The following is a 13,438-nucleotide window of genomic DNA, read 5'->3' as shown; positions in this document are numbered from 1 at the left end:
GTGGGGGCAGAAGTCTCTTGGTTTCTCTTATCAGAGAGGAGGCCACCTGGGACTTTGCAAATCTTTACTGAATGCCAAAGAGCAAACAGAAGCAAATATATCTGGAGAACAAAATGCAATAAGACGCCATAAAGAGCAAGGTTCCTAATCACACTCTCTCTGATTTACTCTGAGGGCTTGAAGGCGTCACTTCGCTAGTTAGTGACCGAGCCAGGATCCAAGCCCATTTCTTCTGATTCTTGTTTTCACTCAAGGATCAGGTTATCTCCTAACCTTCTGTCACCCTGAGAGACCTTGTGTTATGGTTCGTGTTGTTCTTTTTCCTGTTATTGTTATTCAAGTTATCTTTCTTCCCGTGGTCTCATTCTCACCCATCTCTTTAGTTTCATCATCTCCTGAACACTTATTTATTTATTCTCTGCTTTCTTTCACAAAAATTTAAAGTACTTCATAGAGATATCCATGGGGCAAAAAGATAGAAAATAAAGTGAAATGTGCCAATCAGCAAAAAAAAAAAAAAGAAAAAAAAAAGAGCGAGAGAAACGTACTTGAATGATTAAGACAATACAACTATTCTTGGTTCTGAGATAAGAGCCATGTTTTTCCTATGGCCTTTTGTGGGAAAATAGTATCTTTAGAGAAACAAGTTCAGAGGGCTTCATGTGGCTGTGGCATCATGCCACATGCATTTTTTTTTTTTTAAATTTCAGCTTCTGTGAATATTTTATAATTCTTTTTTCCTTTTTAATTTTTCAATTATAGTTGACATGCCACATGCACTCTGGAAAAAGCAAATCTACACTGATGCCAGTGACGTGCATCTTGGTGTGAAGATCTTTGAAACAGTACTGACATGGAGACTTTGGTAGTGTGGATGACAGTCCTGTACGACCAATTTTGCCTGCTCAAAATGCCAATCGTGTCTGCTATATGAAACCTTGATAAGAGACCATGTCCTTCAAGAAATAGTCCGTGGAAATAGCTTTTCTTAATTTGGCTTTGGAGAATAATATTGAATTCAAGTTGGTCTTCTCTGATAACTACTCAAATTATAACTATTCTCTGACAGTTAAGTGTTGAGCATCAACAGCAATTGAGTTAGAGGGAATACTGACATTTTATAATAAAAAGTGACGAGCCAAAGAAGGACGTGCCTGAATGGAAGGTACCCACCTCTGCCTGTGGGTGGCCAAAGTAGGCAGTTCCCAAGAGCAGGGCCAAGGTTTTCCATAGGAATTAGTGTGGGTTCTACTCTCAGGCATTGTGGATGGATTCTATAGAATGTGGAAATTTTTATTATGCTACAGATTTCAAACATTACACATGATAATTATCGTAAATTTTACAAATTAGGAAAATCACAAATAAGGAAGTAAAAATCATCTGTAATTTTATCCCCTGGGGATAGTTTCCACTGATATATTCAGGTATAAATGTCTAAAGTGTTTATATATATATATGTATATATATACATATATGTATAATGTATATATATACATATATAATATTTTATTAAACATTGAATCATACTGCACATAATATTTTATAACTTTTAAAAATTAAGTGAAATATTTTGAGGATTTCCCATGCCAATATTCATTTATAACCTTTTTTTTTCTTTTTTTTTTAAAGACCAAAGAGTAGTCCATGACTGGACACAAATGAAAACAGGAATAATCCAATTTTCATATTTGTCATTTAAAAATTTAAAGAAAATGTCCAAAAAATGTCTAATTTTGGTCAGTATAATTACCTGAGGTATCCACTTAGATAAACCAGTTTGCAAATTATTTGCCTGGATAAATACATGGATTTAATGTGCTCTACAGGATGGTTAGCTATAAACCAGTTAAATGTCGAAAAACGCTTGTCACAATGAATATTAAGCCGTCATCCTTTAACTGTGTTTAGGGCAGTGATTAGGGGAGGGTCCAGCTCTCCATAAGGTCTTTCCTAGCTCATCCTTCTTTTTGGGGCTGTGTGGGGTGAGGTCATGGTGCTTCACCTGATTACATGTTCTTGTCTGCTTGGTAGGAAGCATAAGAACAAGAACTTGAGTTATTCCTCTGTGACTCAGGCTCTGAGTTAGACCACAGATTGCCTGCTACAGATCAAACACTACCTAAACATCATTACTAGAGATGATGTGCAATGTTTTCTCTCTGTATGTCAATCCCTGACTCCAATCTTGTCTCCATCCAGGCTGATTGCAGCCTGTTCTAGAGCTGAATCAACTAGGGAGAAGGTAGTAAGAAATAGAAGGGTGTGTGTGTGGGGGGAATGTCAGCCCCTGCACTGGCAGAGATGGCGAGAAGTGATATCATTCAGTAGGAGTATAAATGCGAGGCGCATGGCCAGTCCGCTCATCATCTGTGTGTCACTGCCTTCCTTTCTCTCTGCTTGTTCAAATCCTCACATTTCAGAAGTCCGCACATATTCCACGAAGCGTTTACTGACCTTTCCAGCTTCCATGAATTTCTTCTCTATTAGCCTCCAGTGTCGTTTTGAAATTTGTGCCACTTCTTTTGGCATTCAAACTCCATCTTATGTTGTTATTTAATGTTTCACATATACATGTGTTGACTGTAGGTGAGAAATTAAAATATTATTTACTGCTTTTGGTCACAGTTGTAACAAATATTTACTGAGGATTTTTAACATTTAAATTGTAATTTAAAAAAAAATTGGTAATACATTTCAGGGTTCAAAATTTAGACGGCACAACAAAGCATAGCATCTACCTTCATCTGTTTCCTTGGCCACCTTGTTTCTAGCCCCAGGGAATACCACTATTATCATTAAAGACTTTTGGAAAATAAGAAAAGCACAAAGGAGAAAATGCAGCTCAGCTGATCAGTGATGTGCTGGATCAGGCTCATACTGGTTTTCCAGAATTGAAACTTTGTGAGCCGGTTGACATTCCTGTGGTAGCTTGAACTAGGCCATGCGTGATTATTTACACCTTGGCAATCAGCAAATGCTACAAAGTCATTTTTTTAATGTATTGTATTTATTTATTTGTTTGTTTATTTTTATTAAAATGTATTGGGGTGAAATGGTTAGTAAAATTACGTAGATTTCAAGTGTGCTTTTATTGAACGTTTTTTCATGAGAATTAATTTTTTTCATATTTTTCTTCTTCTGTCTTTCCTATATAAATGGATAAATGAATTATTTCTCTAGAGGACACAGAGCCAATTGTTCAACATTTACCAGCACCGGTGCCTGTGGTCCTGGTATCTAGAGATAAGAGCATAACACTCTGCGATGTAGCTTTCTAATTCTTTTCCAGGTGTACTTGGGCGTTTGTGTAAAATTTTATATAGTTGACAACAATTTTGGGTTAGATTTTAAGTTTTTTTGCTGTCAAGGATTGTGTACTCCATTTTATTTACCATGCTGTCATACATAGTTAGATGCTAAATAAATATTTGGTGGATGAAGACATGAGTGAAAAATCAAGAGAAAGATCATCCTGAGTGCGTGAGGAATCGTAAATGACCTCACAAAGTTTTCACCAGGCTCTGGAGAATGTTCAAATTGCTATATTGATGCAGGGTGCCTAATCCATCCTGAAATGTCGTTAGCTCTAGCATGAGGATTTCACTAACTGGCAGCCACTGCCTCGAAACAGCTATAAGTCAAGATCTTAGAGAATAACGACACTTGTAATGAGTTATAGAGCAGCATCTCAGCCACTGTGTTAAAGTTGGAAACCTAATCACACAACTTTGTTGGTTTGGACATATGAGACTAATGACACACTCTGGATTCTAGGGTATCTGAAATGAGCTAAGAGCAAGACAAAAAATAGGAGAGGCAGACATAACAGCATCTCAGAATTGTAAGAGGGTTTAAGTCAAACGTTGGCGCTGAAACACAGCTTCAAACAAAGTGACATAATTATGAAACGACTGGGAACCTCATCAGCAGTGGAAGTGTCATTTGGCCTTCCAACCTGCTGGTGTCAAATGGTGTTTTCAAGTAGGGAATAATATTAAAAATTAGTCCATGAACTTCATGTGAACACAATGTAAAAATCTTGTAGGCCCTTCAGCCATATCTATGTATATTTAGCCAACAATAGTATTGCCTAAAACCAGGAGATAATATATGGTGCTTTATGTGTGAAAGAATTAAGACATTCAGGCAGATCAAAGAGAGCATTATTATAGTTTTTCTGGTTATGGTGTTTTGGAAGGGAAAACATAAAGAATAAAGAAATAATTCTAAGATATTGATTCACTTCTCCATTTGTACAGGAAATATAGAAGAAGAGAAATGTGAAAACAGTAAAGGCTCATTGAAAAACAAAGATATATTTATAAGTAAAAATGAAGGAGAAAATTCCCCTAGATTCCAAAAGGACTCTGTTCTCTTCCATGTTTCACAAAACTGCAGTTTCTTCAGGATAGATAAAAATCCTTTTGTTATCCCATGGTGTAGATTTGGTACAGTCGCCTAGATTATTATGTTCTGTACATAATAATTGTTCTGTACATATGTTCTGTACATAATGTTATAGTACTTCTCCTTTATTTAAGATACTCTTGGGCTTTAGATATATAAATTAGTTTTCATGTGGTTATTATTAGGAATTTTCCTGATAGCCAAACATTATTTATGCTTCTAACTTTAAATACTTTGCAAATAACATACATGGAAATAATTTGTGGCAATAGCTTTGCAGTTAATACAAAACTGTCATATTTTGCTATCATCTCCTATATTAATAAACTTGAGGTGAGATAAATGATATTTTTTCTACTCTCTTAGTATTAATTATTATACATGCTGGATGAGTAAGACTATTTATATATGAGGCTGATAAAAATGTATCTTCATATTTGTGAGAGCTTGTCATGTATTAAGCCATTTCTCTTTGTTGATATTACTAAGTTAAAAATTAAACTTGCTAGCAGTATTTGCTTGACTTAATGGTTCTGAACTAAAAGATGACTGTTTATTACGGGTAAAATTAACAAACTGACGTAACTGTTACTACACTCTTTACTTTTTGGTTGCACTTCATAAATAACATTAAAGATAATTGGATTTATGAATTAAAATTTCAAACCCCAAGTTCTACATAATTAAAAAAATTCTACTTATATATTTTTTCTTAAAGTATGTTTCTATGTCATTATTTATGTTTAAAAATTATACCTTTAGTGTATATTTTAATACCTCTCTTATTATTAAGAAAGTTATAATATGTATTCTAATGTGGTTAGGCATGCATATATGATTGCCAAGCGGACATGGTGAGTTGCTCATCAAAGAAACTGAATTAAAATTAAGACTGTGCAATTGTAATTTCTCATGTTTCCTATATGAACTAAATTTGTATATAGGTGAAATGATGGAAAGAAGTACACATTTTAATATATAGAGGTTATTTCCTGGGGCACAAATCTCTGTTTCATGCTAAAGAAGCAAGGCATTCTTTTCCTTCCCGTCAGTCAGCATTCTACTCTTTCTGCAGGGCCAAGGGTTGAATTAATTGGCTGCTGCAGCAGCAACCACAGACTAACTAATCCATATTCACTCCCATCACTCATTTTGGGTATTTACTTCCTTAGGCAATAATGCAGATGACCAGGGGTATTTCTAGGCCTGCACACTATTGTGACCATGTCCAGTTTTCAAGCCCCAAATACCGCTAGGCCCTTTTGCCGCATCCATCCGGCAGCAGCTTTTCATCTCCTTTCTTCTTTCCAGATGACAGAGTACCTGTACCTTGGCTGTTGCATAGGCGATTGTTATCGAGGCTCAAGCTCCTGTATTTTAGGAAATCAACCTGGTGTGCTCCTGCTCGGATGTTGTCACGTTTTCCATTTCTGTGTTGCTGTGTTATTTCTTTTCATGTGATAGAAAAGGTTAATTGTTCATCAGAAATAATCGGCCCATTTAGCTACTAATGCTCAGTTTGCTAGTTATTTTTTTCCTGGTATTAGAAGTATTTTTAATGATTAAGTTTTTTTCTAAATACTATTTCTTCACTTGGAAGGAAAGTTTGAGAATTTTGTTTTTTCTTTGATAAGCCCTTGTGACTTTATTACTTCCCCTTTTATCGGATTTGAAGATGTTGATACTTCTAAATTTTAGGAAATAGCTTTCTCTGATTGCCTTTAAGCCATAAGCTTATCATCACTAAATGATTTACTAACTAATCCCACGTTTCATACAGAAGCTGAACATGAATGAAGATTTTTTTTCAGTCATTAGCCCAGAATTTTTTATTTTAAGAAAAGCCCAAACCTGTCAAGTGTACAATTTCCTATGCAAGATAAGTGCTTTTGGCAGGTATAGTTTGTTGTTTTTTTTCCTTATAAATGAAGCCTTGTAATTAGATGGGACACTGTTAGAGATTTTACTTTTCTGAGAACTTCACTTTTTTCTTTAATAGGATATTTATTAATATATTCTGAATATTAGGGCAAATATTAGGGAAATAAAAGCAATTTTCTAAGCATATATACAGGTTTTCCTTAGCAGCTAGTATGACGTGCTTTCTAAAAACAGACTTAACTTTTTTTGACTTTTTAAAAACTCTAAGGTTTCTAATTTTATAAAAACCATTAAGAGAAGGTAATGTTTTGGCAAAGAAACTAATTAATTAATATTTTTATTGTTTGTAAATAAAAATATAAAAATATATTATAAAAAACATAACATATTTGCAAATATGGTGACTGTAGAATTCATATGAAAATTCTTTTTAAAAAGGAAGGTATTTTTAATGCCTTTGTCCATGTATTCAGAAAACATTTAAGGTCCTTCAGACATTGTGCTAAGGTAAGCCCTGGGCATTCAGCATTGAAAACACAATCCCTGACGCAATCAAGAAAACAATTACACTGTAGTTGTGTCGAATATGCTCTGACTATGATTCTGGTCTTTCACCAAGCTTGTATTGTCATAAATCAGTCAGTCTATAAATAGACTTGATAAATCAGTCAGTCTATAAATATTGGTTGGATACATACTATATGCCCACTCTTGGATGTGGGTACCTCTGCTGATGCATTGGACAGAACAAAGGCTTGTAGCTAAAATGGGTTAAATTGGGTTTGAAGTCTACCAGTTCCTTTTTTGATAACTCTGGGAAAATCCTCTACTCTCTTTGAACCTCAATTTCTCAAAGAAGACTGTTAATATCCAATTTGGGGGGTTGTTTTGAGGTTGATCCAAATTGTAAGGTTAAATTTTGTGTCTTTTCCCACCTTGTTGTGTTTTTTAAAGCAGCATACCCAGTGTTTCTAATTTTATAGGTAATACATATTCACTGTACAATATTTGAAAGACATAGGAATGTAAAAAAAAATAATCACTTTACCAAAATAACCACTGTTAACATGTTATTTCTTTTTATTCTTTTTAGATTGCATAAAATGGAGATAATGAGATCATTCTAAATAGCTAAAACATATTACATTGATTTTCCAATATCACTAAAATATATTTCTAAAATGTTCATTAGTTTCATGATATTTATTATATTGATATTCTGTAATTTATTTTATTAACCGTTATTTTTGGACATTTAGATTATTTCCCTTTTTCAGAATTATAATTAATGTAACAAGCACTGTATCCAGCATGTAGTATGTGCTTAATCTTGGATAGTTTCCTAACACAAATTCCAAGAAATACAATTTGTTGGGTAACTGATTATAATAGTTTTTTTTCCTGTATTTTTTAAACTTCTTTTTTTAAATGCACATTGCCCTGTCAGCCTTAGGAAAGCTTATAGCAATGTCAAGTTCCACAAACTAAGTATGAGAATGTGAGTTTTACTGTAACCTTGCTGAAACTGAGCATTATGTAACAAAATACATTTAAAAAAAATTTTGAGTTGGGAAATAATATGTTGCATTTCTTTTTTCTTTTAAAGAATTTTCTTTTTTTTAAATTTTATTGGGAATTTTGGGAACAGTGTGATTCTCCAGGGCCCATCAGCTCCAAATCATTGTCTTTCAATCTAGTTGTGGAGGGCACAGCTCAGCTCCAAGTCCAGTCGCCATTTTTAATCTTTAGTTGCAAGGGGCAAAGCCCACCATCCCATGTGAGAATTGAACTGGCAACCTTGTTGTTGAGAGCTCGAGCTCTAATCAACTGAGCCATCCAGCCACCCCATACGTTGCATTTCTTTGATTGCTAGTGAGACTGAACTTTTAAAAATAACTTTGCTGTCCATATACATTCTTTATAGACATTATTTTTATTAGTATTATTTTCTTAATGTTTTATAAGAATCCTTCATATAATTACAGCTAATAATCTCTTATGTGTTATAATTTTTAAACTTTGCGCAATTATTTTTTTCCGTTTGCTGCTCATTAATTTAATGGCTTTTTGTTTTTTATGTCCTTGAGCTAAAGTAATTTCATTTATCCTCACTTAGTCCTCACAACATTATCCCATTATTCCATTCAGTCCTCACAACAATCCTATTAGTTAGCAACTATTATTACCCCCATTTCACAGATGAGATAACTTAGGCACAGAGGTTAAATAACTAAGTTCTCATTGTTAGTAGTGAGTGACAGAGCCAGGCTTTTTGCCCAACCGTTGGCTCTAGAGTTCTGTTCTTAATCATTTGTATGTCTGTTATCTAACTATTTCAGTTAATTTCTTTCTTGACAATTATTTGTTTAAAAATAGCTTTTCTTACCCTTAGATCAGGTGGTCATCATATATATATATATATATATATATATATATATATATATATATATGTATATACATATATACATATATATGTATACACACACACACACATACATACACACACACACACACACACACACACACACATATATTTGATTTTCCTTTCATCTAACTCTTGAACTCGTCAGAAATTTATTTTAGAGTAAGAAATGAGGCTCTACACATTTTTCTCAAACAGCTAATTAATTATCTCAACATCATTCATTTAACTCTCCCCCTCTCCACTTATTTAAAAATCCTCCCTTTATCATAAATGTAATCTTATATGTATGTTAAAAATTATTTCTGGGCTCTCCTGTCTCATCAGTCAGTCTGTTGGTTTTTGTACCAGTAATACACTTACGTAAACTTACATTTTTTTCTCATATTATAAACATAATTTTTCAGTAAACACATTTAAAAAGTGCAAATGCAAAAAAGTCACTGCTCAAATAGAATATGTTGGTGTATTCACAGGTGATATTCAAAATATATAGTGACCTACATGACATAGGGACTAAACTATCAAAACAAAAAAGTGCCGAATTAGAATGGACCCTGACTATAGTCAACTAGTATGGCTATTTCTGTTTGCACTGGGTGTATGCACTTCTACATTTTATGATATTGGATATAGATATAGATATGCTTATCCAATTTGGTGTGTGTGTAATTTTCCACATGACATATATACAGAGAGTGCCAAAAAATGTATACATAGTTTAAGAAAGGAAAAAACTGTATTAAAATTATAATACTCAGTATATACCAATAGCAAAAGATGAATACAAGTCATGTTTGATGTCTGCAATTACAAGAGGTGCTCAAAGTGGTTACCATCAGCCTCCAGACACTTCTGATTACAGCGAATTACGACTTGAGCAGCGTTGACCAAACTGTCCATTTGTATACATTTTTTTGGCACTCCCGGTATATATATTACAGGAAAGGTTTGAATACATTATAATCTTGTCAGTAGTTTAAAGTACCTATTTGCCTATTTTCTTCAACAGTGACTAAAACTTTTTGCCAATTCAATAGGAGAAAAGTAGCACGTTACTTGTGAAGCTGAATGCTTTCTCATATGCTAATTGGCCATGCATATGTATTTTTTTTGTAAATATCATATTTAGATATCTTGTCAATTTTTCTACATTTTCTTGTTGCTTTAAGTCAGCTCCATTTAATAATGCTATTAACTCCATATCATCTATATTTTTCATTTGCATTAAAGTTTTTATGTAGATTTTTGATGTACTAATTTTTTTAATTGCTATTCAGTCAAAGCAATAATTTCTATCTCTAAAGGGTAAGGTTATGTTAATGATGTAGTAAAGAAAGAATATACTATTTTCTCCTTCCCAAAAGAAAGGGAAAAAACCAATCAGAAAATTCAAGAAAAAGACGAAAGTTTAAAATATCCTATATAAGAAACACATGATCAAATATACCATATAAAACAAAATTGAACATGATATTGGGCATTTGTTGGGAAATAAGAAAAGAAAATCATCTGTCTTTGATGCTATACAACATTCTTTTTTGGGTGTAGAATAGTTTGTTGTCAATGCACTTATAATGAAGAAGTTAGCATAATATTTGGCTCTGCAATGAATACTACATCCACAGGTATTAGTGCAAATACTTTTGATTAGTTTACTGTTGATCTTTTAATCAGGGACCTGGAGAGAGATCTGCCCCACTATATTCAATGAATGATCTATTTTAATGCCTTTTTGTCCTGCCTAATAAGAAAAAGAAATTGACATCTTGAACTTAGATCTAGGTACACTTACGAATATTTAGTGTAATATCCAACAGATGAAGTTGGTCCCAATGACATTTACCCAACAACTCATTCTTTTCTCACAGATTTGTAATGCCAAATGTAATACCAAATGTACGAGTGCCATTACCACATACCACATGTAATACCAAGTTTCCATCAACATTGCGGTCTGTTTCTGGGCCCTGTATTCTGTTCCACGGATCTATTTGTGACTTCTGCAGCAATACCACACTACTCAGATTTCGGTAGCTTTATAAGACTTGCTATCTATAGTTCAGGTCTCTGTTCTTCATGTTCAGATTTTTTTTTTGTAATGTTTAAAACTTCGTTATCTGTTATAAACTTTAGAATCAATTTGGAAAGTTCTATGGAAAAAATTCGATTGGGATTTGTATTGGAATCACATCACATTTATAGGTTAATATATGTTAAATTAACATTTTTATGATATTCAGTTTTTTTTTAATTCAAGGCGATGACTTATTTCTCCATTTTCTTTCATGTCTTTTTTTAAATCTTCTGTATAATTATCTCCATAAAGGGCATACACATATTTTGTTAGATTTATTCCTAGGAACCTTATAGGTTGTGCTGTTACGCAGGTGGGATCTTTATTTTTCTATCATATTTCTTAATTTGTAAAGTAATTTTAAGCTATTATATTACCAGAAAAATGGATTTTGTTTTGTATCAAAGGTAACATTTTCCATAGTATTTAAATTGCTTCCTTGTTTATCTTTTGGAGAAAATTGGACTCTTTGGATGCAACTCATCATAATAAGAAGATTTTTAAAGTGCCATCAAAATTCATTTAGTTCTCTTTACTTAATCTGCCATACATTGATATGCACTGACATTTCAGTGATCTTTTCCAGGATGAATGTTGAGGGATTATTGTAATATATTTTAATTCTTTGGTATTAAAACTCTTCTCTTTTTAGTCTTCTGATATCAGAGTGAAATTTTCCAAATGCTCTTTAGGCCTTTGATCAGTCACTTAAAATCATTTTACAAAAGCTTTATTTAAAAAGTGTAGTGATCTTTCTGCAATTTACTATCAAATGACAGGAAGTAGAATTCAGTTTATTTGTCACTTGTCTTGTTGTTTCTTTTTTTATGATGAAGTATGTATCTTTTTAAAAAGTCCATGCAAAATGTTATTTTGGTGTCCTTATTGACAGTGGAGTTTATGTTACCTCAATTATTTCAGAAATCTTATTCCTCTTGCTATTGTATACACTTGAATTCCATTGCTCCTGGAGAGGAATCTTATATTTTTGTGGTTTGAAACCATGTATTGATATGTTTCGTAACAGCTGGGTAAAAATCATTCATATTTTGCCTCTCCTCTTCACTGATTTTTGCCTAGTGAGTATTTTGAAAGAAGGATATGATTGACATGCTGTCATCTTTCCTTTGTACTTTAAACTTTGGTTATTTAAAACTCTAAGTTTTGTTAAAAAAATGTTTGATTACTCTTGAGGATGTGGAATGCTCTACAGAATACATGAATTACTGAATAAGTCATCTTAAATCAATTTAATTTAGCCAGTAAAGTGTCCTGAATAGCACCAAAAGGGAAGTAAGATGTATTTTAGTGAGCTAACAATGTGCTTTTACAAATGACTTATATTTAAAACTACACACTTGGAAGCATTGAGCGTTATATTTAAATAGTTTTTGCTAATATGACATCTAAAAAATGGCTATCATTTCTAAAATTTACTGTTCTTTGAATATTAGTGAATTTGTACATTTTTCGTATATTTGTTAGTAATTTGTTGGTGTCTCTGATTTGATGGATGGTTCTACATATCCTTTTCGTACATATGGGAGTCTTGTCATTTTTCTTGCTTATTTGTAAGAATTCTTTACATATTTAAGTGTGTCAGCTCACTGTCAGTCATATATGCAAGAGTTTTACCAGGTTAATGTTTGCTTTCAATTAAAAAGAAATTTGGAAATAACCTACAGAAAATTATAAGAATAGTACAAAGAACTTCCACGTCTCTTACCAGATTCCTAAATAGTAATATTATTAGCTCTTTTGCTCTATCTCTTATTCCAATATGCCTTTTACTGACAGTATGCTCCATCATTTTTAAATACTCTAGTGTATATTTTGTCAAAACAAGATACTCTCCTATACAGCCAACATATAACTTTCCAATCAAGAAATCAACATTGACACCACAATACCTTCCAATCTTCAGACCCCATTCAAATTGTGCCAACTGTATAGACAATGTCTCTTTTATCTTTCTTGGTCCAAGATTCTAGCCAAGACCACATGTTGCATTTGGTTGTCATCCCTCATAATCTCCTTTAGTCTGGAACAGTTTTAGTCTTTCCTCTCTGTGATATCCTTTCTGGTCTTGGAAGTGTAGGCATTTCATTCTGTAGGTTCACACTTAACCTGGATCCATGTGACGTTTCCTCATCACTCAGGCCATGCATTTTAGTTAGGAATACCTTAGAAATGATGACTCTTCTCTGTACACCACATCTGGAGGAACACTGTGTCAATCTATTTTACTGCTGGTGATGTTAACCTTGGTCACCAGGTCAAGTTGGTGACCTTCCAGGTTCCCTACTGTTTTTCTCCTTTGATTTGGATTGGTATTTTAGGGGGAGATATTCCAATTTCATTCCAATATTTTGTTCCTCATCAGACCTTCACCCACTTTCCTTGACATTCATTGGCTGTGTCTACCTGTATTAGATACTAGTGCTTTTTCAGAACATAAGTGAAATGATGAAATTGAAAACTGAAACTCATTATAACTCTTATATTTATTTTCTAGTATTATCAAAATTTGAGGAATATATATCGGTGAAAATATATTCCTAAAAAGTAGTAGCTCACACCTTTTTTTGCCTCTCATTTTAAGTGCATGTCAGCATTCACTATGTAAGGCATCTTTGAATTACCTACTG

At 33.1% G+C, this 13,438-nt stretch overlaps 1 protein-coding gene across 3 annotated transcripts in view; it reads left to right on the top strand.

Annotated features, from left to right (window-relative positions):
• Positions 1–13,438, top strand: part of NELL2 (neural EGFL like 2) — a 313,554-nt gene that overhangs the window by 47,299 nt on the left and 252,817 nt on the right. The gene's annotated exons all lie outside the window — the stretch shown is intronic.

Source organism: Rhinolophus hipposideros, assembly GCF_964194185.1.
Source record: "Rhinolophus hipposideros genome assembly, chromosome: 9".
Taxonomy (NCBI): domain Eukaryota; kingdom Metazoa; phylum Chordata; class Mammalia; order Chiroptera; family Rhinolophidae; genus Rhinolophus; species Rhinolophus hipposideros.
Note: the sequence above shows the minus strand (reverse complement) of the source record. Positions and strands in the feature narration are given on the sequence as shown.